The 9378-nt window shown below is 44.1% G+C and overlaps 1 pseudogene; it reads right to left on the bottom strand.

Annotated features, from left to right (window-relative positions):
• Positions 1 to 6098: 6098 nt before the first annotated feature.
• LOC112784712 (pyruvate decarboxylase 2-like) lies at positions 6099 to 8310 on the bottom strand (annotated as a pseudogene).
• Between the last annotated feature and the right edge of the window lie 1068 nt (positions 8311 to 9378).

Raw genomic sequence — 9378 nt, 5'->3', positions numbered from 1 at the left:
TGTTTTTCTATTATGCAACATGGAGACTATAGTGCAGAAAACTACATTCCCTTATGTTTAAGAACCTCTTGCCTGGCATGTACTGTCATGTCCCTAACCAGGGAAATGACTTAGAATCGTGATAAGGATTTATTTCGAATAGCTGGTAAATTCATTCTCTTAGTCCGTGGTAGTTCCATTCCAGCCCACCTAGTGCCCAGTCATGCATTTTTAGTCTTAAGCTAAGCGCTTTCCATCTGCCAGCCATCCATCTAAGGTCAGCCCTGCCCTTTTTGTTGGCTTAGAGCGAGTATGAAGTCAGGGAGGAAGAAGAAGAGCCCGGCTGGGCAGGAAGTTTACTGGTTCGCTAGAGCCAGGGAACGAGCACTCAGGGATTAGCATAGAAATGGAAGGCAGAACAAATCCAAAGGCTAATCTGACACTCTAATAATCCCAGGAGAGAAGAGTAAAGATCCTCTAGCCTGAGTCTCAAACTCTGGTATGTAAGGGAGGAGTTGCAACGCCGGCAAGTCTCTAATGTGGACGAAGCCATCAACGAGGCCGAGTCTTTGATGGACTTTGCCCATGCTAAGGGCAAGCATAAAGAGGAAAGGGGCGAAAGCCACTTGACTTACAGGAGAGGGGCAGTCACGCCAAAGGTGGGGGAGACCAAGGCAGTGACAAGGAGACGCGACAAGAACGCGTCAAGGCTCATGAGGACAGGAATGAGTCCGATGGTAAGCAGCAAAGGCTTTTGCTATTCTAGAGGGCTCTCCCTGCTGGCTCAATGTATGCTATAGCTCCAGAAAGTGTGAGTTTGGCCCCAGGATAGAGAGAAAGGTAAAAGAAAGAGGAGAGTGATGTTTCGTTTCAAGTTCGAGATCTCGTGTAGGTATACATGAGAACAGAGAAGTGTCCTACGGATTCAGAACCGGAAGGTCAGAAAAAAGTTGGAATGCTAGAAAGAAGAAAGGCCGGCTACCAGAGGAGCTATTCTTAGATTATATTAATTCTCTGAGTGGATTTTCGGAGCAAGGAGAGGAATTTTGGACAAAGAGGATAGGAAATGGAGCTGCTCTGCAGATGAATTCCCGGTGCATGTGTTCTTGTTCTCGAAAGCACTCCCAGTCTCTCCCCGGCGCCGGGCTAAGATAGAAAGGCTGGTAACGGCAATGAAAGGGGGTGTGCGTGTCTATCTTTCCTGAGCTAGTGGCATATCGATAAGAGTCATATGCCTCGCCTCGAAGAGAAAGGAATCCAAATCCAATCCCTAAAGCAATTCCGGTAATCAGAGCTATCGGCATTACCGCTGTGGGAGGGGCGGAAGAACTCCTTGCCCTAAGACTGACTGAAGAAGATGGCATCAAGCCCGATTTCATCCTACTTCTATGAGCAGACGATTACTGAACACTTTCAACAGAATGCCTTTGTGCGGCAGTTACTATTTCCGGTGAAGAGTAGCTTTCCCTGCTAATGTACCCGGTCTAGTCTCTAGAGGAGCCTAGCCTTTTTCCTCAAATGTCATTGCTAGCAAGAGCAGAGAGAGAAGAAGCAAAAGCATTACCACCGATCTTTGATCGCAATTGAAGAAAAATATGCTCTTACTGTTCTCAAATGCCCTCTTGCTGCAAGAATGCCTTGTTACAGACAGAAGCAACTGACATAGGGAAAATCGAATGCAAGGTAACTGAATGCTTATCCGGTGTTCGGACGAAAGAATCCCCTGCTCTTGTTCGAGAATCTGCTTCTTGAGAATCAGCTATGGGACGTCGAGGTAGTGCTAATGCTAGCAGTAGCAATAGGGTAAGGTAAAGCAAGGAAGGGAATAAAGATGGCATAGAATCATCTATCGTATCCGCGGTTGATGGTGTTGGAGGAATTACCATTGCTATTGAATCAGATGTGAGGGAGGTTTAGCCTAGCCCCTAACCTATTAAGTAAGAACAGATGCGCGAGCCGCTCGATTATATACGATCTTGGAATAAAGGGATTGAGAACTACTGCTTAGGCGAAGATTCGTTGTTTTCCAGCTCACTCTGTCTTGAAACCTAACCTTACCACAGGATACCGACTTAACACGGTATTATCAGCCCATTTCGAAGTAACGCGCTGGCTGCACTCCTTAAAGGAAAAGGTTTTCCAGTAAGGACAGCCTATCCTATAAACCTAGAAAGTCAAGTTTTTTTTAGCTCTTTCTTTTCCCGATTGGTTCTGTGTCAGGCAGAGCTTTGCCAAGGCGCATTTTCCTACGTGTGATCGGGCCGAAGTGAAACAAGGGATCAAAGCGTCGAGGCGCAAGCTTTCTTGATTATCCACGAACAGGGCTTGGGCTTAAGAGGAGCGGAGCCTTTGAATCAGATCCTAGCCCCGTTAGGGCTAGGGCAAGCAACCACAAAAGTCTTGAACAAGGGAAGGGCAGCATAGGAGCGAACCATCTCAATAAGGGAAGAGCCTGGGCATCTTCCCTTATTGAGATGGTTCGCTCGACGCCATTTTAGGATCTGTCATTTCATTTCGGGCGGGTGGAGTGAACCAAAGACGTTGACGATCGATTCCTTCCAAAGGGAGCTGTTGCCGGCCCTTACACCATAAAAAGAATACCTCCGACCCTTTAGAGAAATGCAAGAGAAGCTACTATTCTTTACTTTTTTGTTAGCCCTACCCTAGTGTATGCACTCAAGACCGACCCAGTTGCGAGCAATAGCGTCTTACACTTTCCCAAAGACCAATACACAAGTGATTCGCCATAGTCTAATCGATTGAGGAGGCCTTATTTCTATAGAGAATGCGTTACTTCGAAATGGGCTTGAGGTGGGAAACTATAGAATTTCTTTTTTGCCCGTAGAAGGCCTTATTTTTGAAGCAGTCGAGATGCTTTTCCTGGGCCTTGCATTCTTTTATTGTATTCGCTTCAATCGCTCCTGAATCGGCGGATCAAAGATCGGAATACTTTCCTTTAACTGCTAGAGGTGGATGAGAGGCCGCTATTTATTTGCTTGCTTCTCCGGTTCGCTCTAGTTCACCTGGTTTACAACGGTCTGTTTGCTAGGTTTTAGACAGGGGCTAAGGGCGAGTCATCCCTCTTAGCAGCTCTTTCCTAATCAATCAGCTTTTGTGCTCTCCCAAAACAGCAGAAAGACTTTGAAGAATTCCACCAACTACTGATCTCATGAAAGGGAATACTTTTAAACAAGACTTTCTTTCTCTTGCGCCACGTTGGAACGTATGGGCACTGCCTAAAGTTAAGTAAGAAGGCATCGGGGTGGCTAGCTTCCCTTCTTTTCTGGATCTTGACTTGGATTGTGATAGATGCAATTTTTCAAGTCTTGATTGAGGGCTTTGCACTTCCTTACGTCTCACTAGCTCACCTCATAAAGTAAAGGTTCTTTCTTTCCATTCCGTTAGACGAGAACTTGGTATGGAAAAGGGTTCTCCGCGTCGCATCGGTTTTTCATTCAAAGACTGGCACCCCCTTTTCATCTGCATCTGAAAACAGTGGTTAGGCCTTACCTGGACCTTCCTTCTTTTTGCATCTCATCTCTTGCTTGCTAAGTTTGTCTACTATTGAATTGAAGTCCGCCCAGTGGCGGAGCTAACAGCAGAAAAGCCTTTTTTTAGGGATAGTGAAATTCCGGATCGAAGAGATTCACCCGTAATAAGGGGGCAAAGCCAGAGGCAAGGCTATAGGCGCCTCCATCTGTATGGGGGAATTTTTTGCTCAAGCTTCTCGATCCGGGAAGGAACTGCTCGCTACTACTACATACGATGCACTAATGAAAGGCTCGACCCGGCCCGGAAGAGCGATCCAGGCATTTTGGAATCGTGATCCAAAGAGAGTCGTGCTGACGTGTATCAAGCAAAGTGATCACAAGAATCCATTCAACCGTGCAGCTTCCAGTAGATCAACTAACTTATGATGGCATTAATAAAATAATAAGAGATTTAGAAGCCTGCTTCATGTCTATTTCTTCTTCTAGTTGATTATCAGTTTGTGCTATCGGCTTTTCTAGTTGATTATCCATCTAGTGATGCCTACCAAAGCCTACTCCCACACTTTCTTCCTATGGAACCCCCATCCCCTTTCTTTCTACAATTCTGAGAGGATTGGGAAGCCTTTATAACAACAACATCCACAGATTTCCTTTCTAATAGAATATTTTTTTTGGGGGGGTTCCTTAAGTTAAGGGAGGGGGCAGGGCTTTAGAGGAGGAGTGAGGACCCGACTAATGGGAATCAAGACCCCTATCTCATAGGGGACCCTCTTGGAAAAATCTTTCTTTCTTGATGAATGATATGGTTTTCCATAAATCGATATGAATGGAGGATGCCTCTTGAACTTCTTAATCCAAGTTCCAGTGGTGGTTAGAATCTTTCTGCGGTGCGCTCTTTCTTGATTAACTTGGGTAAAAATGTCCGGATGAACTACATATGGTCTGATACCTATCTTCTTGTTGAGTTGGAGTGGTAGGTTATGTAGGCGCTCGAAATTGCTTCTCACTAGACAAGATGGTACAGCAATGAGGGTTCGACCCATTTCTATTTCCGGCAAAAAAGAAAAGAAAGTTGCAGACCTGCTTACATTATACATTTTATTTTTAGAGTGAAGTGAGCTCATTCAGACAGGGAGGGCGCACGAACGGAAGGATAAAACTGTCTTAATTAAACCCTTAGGAGAGTGCAGTGAACGAGCAAGGATACAGAATGAGATAAGACAGTTACCTAACAATATACCTTATATGAAGTACTGAATGAGTACTAAGAGTGAGACAGAAACCTATCAAGTTACCCACTTCCATCAGAAAATCTACGGTGTGGTGTAGTGTAGCAATGCATTGGAAGTATGGGTACTCTAATCCCAAGGGCAATCTTCGTGAGCTTGTTATTGTAGGGATTCCAATTTGGACTCCATCTCTGAGTAGCAATACAGTGCCCAGCAACAACCCATGGACCATCGTTAAGTATCTTTTGACGCAGTTGTTTTTCCTCTGTTCTAATAACATAATAACATAGTAGTTTAAAGGAAGATCCATAAGCTCGAAATCTGGTGCACCCCAAAGCCATAATCGTCTATCTTTCAGTTCATAAAGATAGAATCGTCTACCTAGTGGTTTAATGACAATGGCATCCTAGGCATATTTGCTTCCATCTTTCATCTGGAATATCAATTCTGGGCTGCTTCTCTATTCTTTTCTTTAGTTTCTCTGTATATACTGGAGCCATAGCCTTCTCTTCTTCCAACCAGTTGAAGTCTTTGTCAACTTCCATTGGTTCATGCCCCAGAAGTGAAGCACGATATGAGATTTGCGTTGGCTTACCCTAGGCTTTATGTTCTGCTGCCTTAGTTTTCTCTTGACTGTTCTCACTTGTATTCTCCTCATTCACCGTACTCTGTTCTTTCATAGGAGTGGTCGTTGGTTTCAGAGGCACTCGAGAGCTTCTCTCACTAACTTTCTCTCTCCCTTGGTGGATTCTTATTCATTTCTTCTTTTTATGAACAATCACCGCCGTTGGAATTGTTTATAACCAAACAGCTTCATTGTTGTTGTCAACTTGCCAAACCAGACACGTAGAGATTGCTTCAGCCCGTACAATGACTTTCGCAGCTTACAAACTAGATTTCCACTCATGGATTCATATCCAGCTCCAGGTGGCAGATCCATATACACTTCCTTCTCCAGGTCTCCGTTGAGAAAAGCATTCAGAACATCTGGCTGCATTAGAGGCCAGCTTCAATTCACAGCTAGGGGGAGCAGTATTCGAAAGGTATTAATCTTTTCTACCGGTGCGAATGTCTCATCATAGTCTTCACCGTACTTTTGGGTGTAGCCCTTAGCCACTAACCGGGCCTTATATTTAACTGAGTACCATTTGATGAGTAACTGAGAACAAGGGGGAGGGATGTAGGGTACCCTAAAAGTCTTTCCTCTCGCTTCGCTCGAGACCTAAAGCCCTTCGCCACTGCTTTTGTTTTTAATATAGTTGCAAGTGAGTCGACGGATAGGGAAAATTCTATTACACTGGCGATATCATTAGTATTCCCTGTCTGTAAGGAAAGCAAAGAAAAGGTCACAGTACCTCGCTCTTCTCTCTATCATAGAAAGAAAGATCTCCCCAGGTAATGAGAAGCCCTAAGTAAGTAGCTGTCTAAGAAGAGTAGGAACCCTCAGGATTAGAATAAAAGGGAGTGAGCTTAATCCTCAAGCAAGAGGTCTCGGATCCAACTCGTGAGAATGGAGGTGAAGCTTGAAAGCTGAAGCAAGGCTTCCTTGCCCGGTAGCTTCGCCCGTATCCCAATCAATCCAACCGATCCTGATGCTGAATTTCCTCAATTCCATCGCTCCCTTCCTTCTCCTTCGATCAAAGCTATACCTGTTCCGTCGGTGAAAAGAACTAGCATTACCCTAGCCTAGCTACAAGCTTTTCAAGTTGTGGGTTAAATGGTGCAAGTTTACTGAGGATTGGGAGGACGGCTATTAGCAGCAGAGACCCTTTAGCCCCATTCAAGCAACTCTTTGCTCGTATTGAACTATCACCTCAATGAAGCAGAAGCAGTCCTTCTTAGGTCCTGTTGCAGTTTCAATTGCTTCAATTTCGCTCCTCTTCACAGAACACCTTGGCAGTCCAGCATTTGCCTTCCCCGTTATGGATTGCGTCAACCAACCCAGTGTAATTCCAGTTCTTGATCACATTGTATGGCCCATCATGGATTGATTTCAACTTCCATGGTGTATCCACCATTGTTTATCAGGATTTTCAATTCCTCTGTCCACATCGCAGCATTGTGGATACATCCCGAGCATTCACCTGGAAACTTCCAGCGCCTATGCAAGCAATCACTCGCTTCTCAGGAAAAGCCAGTGCATAACCAAGTGTTGCACCAACAGACCATCCGATTGATCCATATTGCATTTGGAACTCATACCCACAACTCTTTGGCAGCTTCAGCTTCTGGCAGTTAAACCATGAATACCCTGTCTCAGCAATTACAGCGGATTCACTAGACAGCATTTTTTGTATATGTTGAAACAGAACATTAACCCTCAAAGGTTCCTTAGGTGCAGCCTTCAATGGTTGGCCCTTCAGGAACATATATCCTGTGGTAGTTTTCGTAAGAAGGAAGTTTCGTTATGCTTGAGTCGCTTAGCTAGCGCCCCTAGGAAATACCTCATTAGCACACACCCAAAAGCGGGGCCATTACCAATCACAACTCGTTCGGGCTTCACAATGATCGCTTTGTCTTTCTTGAGAAGATGTGAATACCCCACAGAGCAGTAATCATTGAAGATAGGTCTGGCGAACAAGTATGCATCAGCAGATTCCACAATTTCGGCACAGAAAGCAGTACTCACAGCACCCCTGTAAGTTCCAATGAAGTGGGGACGGTTGGTGCTCCGGAACAAGTCCTTTAGCTGATGGCATCAGAGCCAGTGCATAACCAGAAGCATCAGCTAGTTCCATAAGGGTCTGATGATCTGTTAAGATGTGATCAACCCCAACCAAAGGAGATTCACTAGACTCGGCCAGGGATGAAGGTAAAGCCTGGACAATTCAACCACCCAGTCATATACCTGAAACATGACACAAAACCTAAAAGAAAGTAAGTAGACAAGTCTACTTTAGGAGTGTACCATGTTCGGCAATAAACTGGAGGGTCTATGAAAGCCTCCAAGCTAACTGCTTGGTCAAGTGCGACAGCACAATACCAGTGCGGGTACTTCAGATACTGCCTCATCCACCCTTGGTACAGAGACCATTCTAAGAAGTCTCCCCACCAATAGGGTATGGGCAATCTTTCATTTGTTGAAAGAATGCCGAACGGGAACGCTGAGAAAAAGCTCTTTGCATACGCCTTCTTCCTCCCCTACTTCTCTTTCTCCAATAGACCCTTTTCCTCACTGACTAGGGGATGAATCTCTAGACAAAAAAGCTGTTCTATAAAACACTGCTGCCACTTCCTTTTCTACCGGCTTCCTTCAGTTCTAAAGTCAATCAAGAGGCGTTGAGTGAAGAACAGTTCAGTAGTGAATTCCAATATTTCCATATTCCCTTATTTCCCGCTTGTTAGCAACTTCAGTCTCAGTTCTAATATCAACCTGAGTAGGAATATTGAATATTCATATCTGGTTTGGAAGTTTTATCTAGTAGCTCACTGTAGCTGTAGGAGCGGGCCAACGAAGCTCTGTCTCAAAGAAAGGAAGTAGCGCAGAAAGCTCAAATAAAGGAGGGGAAAGCTTTCTATCGCTTTACATCTATCATAGATAGGAGATCCATGAATCTATGTAAAGCTCAGTACTGAGTTCAAGGGATGATGGAATTTTATAAGACGGAGCCCTTCCACATGAGATGATGTAGACTTCAAATAAAGTCAATACAGTCTTTCGGACACTTTCATTAAAGTGAGACCTTGGAGGGGCTAGGCGTAAAAAAAAAAGCTTACAGAGTGAGGGATTTGCATTTCCTTTTGTTATGAGGTTCTTGGTAGAGAGTTACCGCTAGGTGAAGATAAGGATCGCGCTTTCCTAACTCCTTCCTTCTTAGGATGATCTTTCTACTTTCTCGAGTTGAAGTTCGATTTAGGAAAGCCTAGCCTGTTAATAGAGCTTCCCTATGGAAGGAAGATAGTGAAAGGCAACATAAATAGAGCATGGAATCCCTTTTTCTATGGTTTCCTGCTATCGAAAGATGTAGTGTAGTGAATTCACTTTCTAAAGGGAGTAAGTTAATTGATCCTGACTTTGTATTAGCTTGCTATTCCGATCGCCTTATAGAACTTAGGAACTCCTCCACTCCAGATAGACTGAATTTCTTTCTTGATTGGTCCTATTTTATTTGCCTATGCCATGACTTATCTTATAGGCTGCCAAAAATGTGGTTTTAGACTCTAGACTTTCTAAGTAAGAGCCAAGGCCAGTAGAATGGATGACAGATAACAGAGGAAAGAGATGTAGGAATCAAAACGGATACTGTACTCTAGAGGAAGGTTTGTCAGTATCTATCCTTACTTTCTTTTTTTAGATTCGGAAATTAAGACAAGTCTCCTCTCATTTGCCTTTATTATATGCCTGGACAACCTCTAGAACCCCAGGACTAGAAGCAATGGCTTCCGATTAGAGCAAATGCCCCAAAAGCATACTAGCCATTGATGTAAGAAATCATGTAACTACCTTGCCTGAAATTCGAAAATAGATCTTAACTCGATCTAGGCTTTCTTAAGAAAGTAAACTGCTGGGGCTAGACAGAAAAGGAAAAGCCATTCTTCTTAGAAGCATGACCAGGGCTTTAGATCGTCGCAGAATAACTTCGGGGTATAAGTAAGAAGAGTCGAAAAGAGCCATGAGCTATTACATGGATGAAGGGTTGTCTCATGTCAAAAGAAGTGAGCTCATTCAGACAGGGAGG

This window comes from Arachis hypogaea, chromosome 20 (genome assembly GCF_003086295.3).
Source record: "Arachis hypogaea cultivar Tifrunner chromosome 20, arahy.Tifrunner.gnm2.J5K5, whole genome shotgun sequence".
NCBI classification, from domain to species: Eukaryota; Viridiplantae; Streptophyta; class Magnoliopsida; order Fabales; family Fabaceae; genus Arachis; species Arachis hypogaea.
The sequence above is the reverse complement of the archived record's forward strand: the minus strand, read 5'-3'. Positions and strand labels throughout refer to the sequence as shown.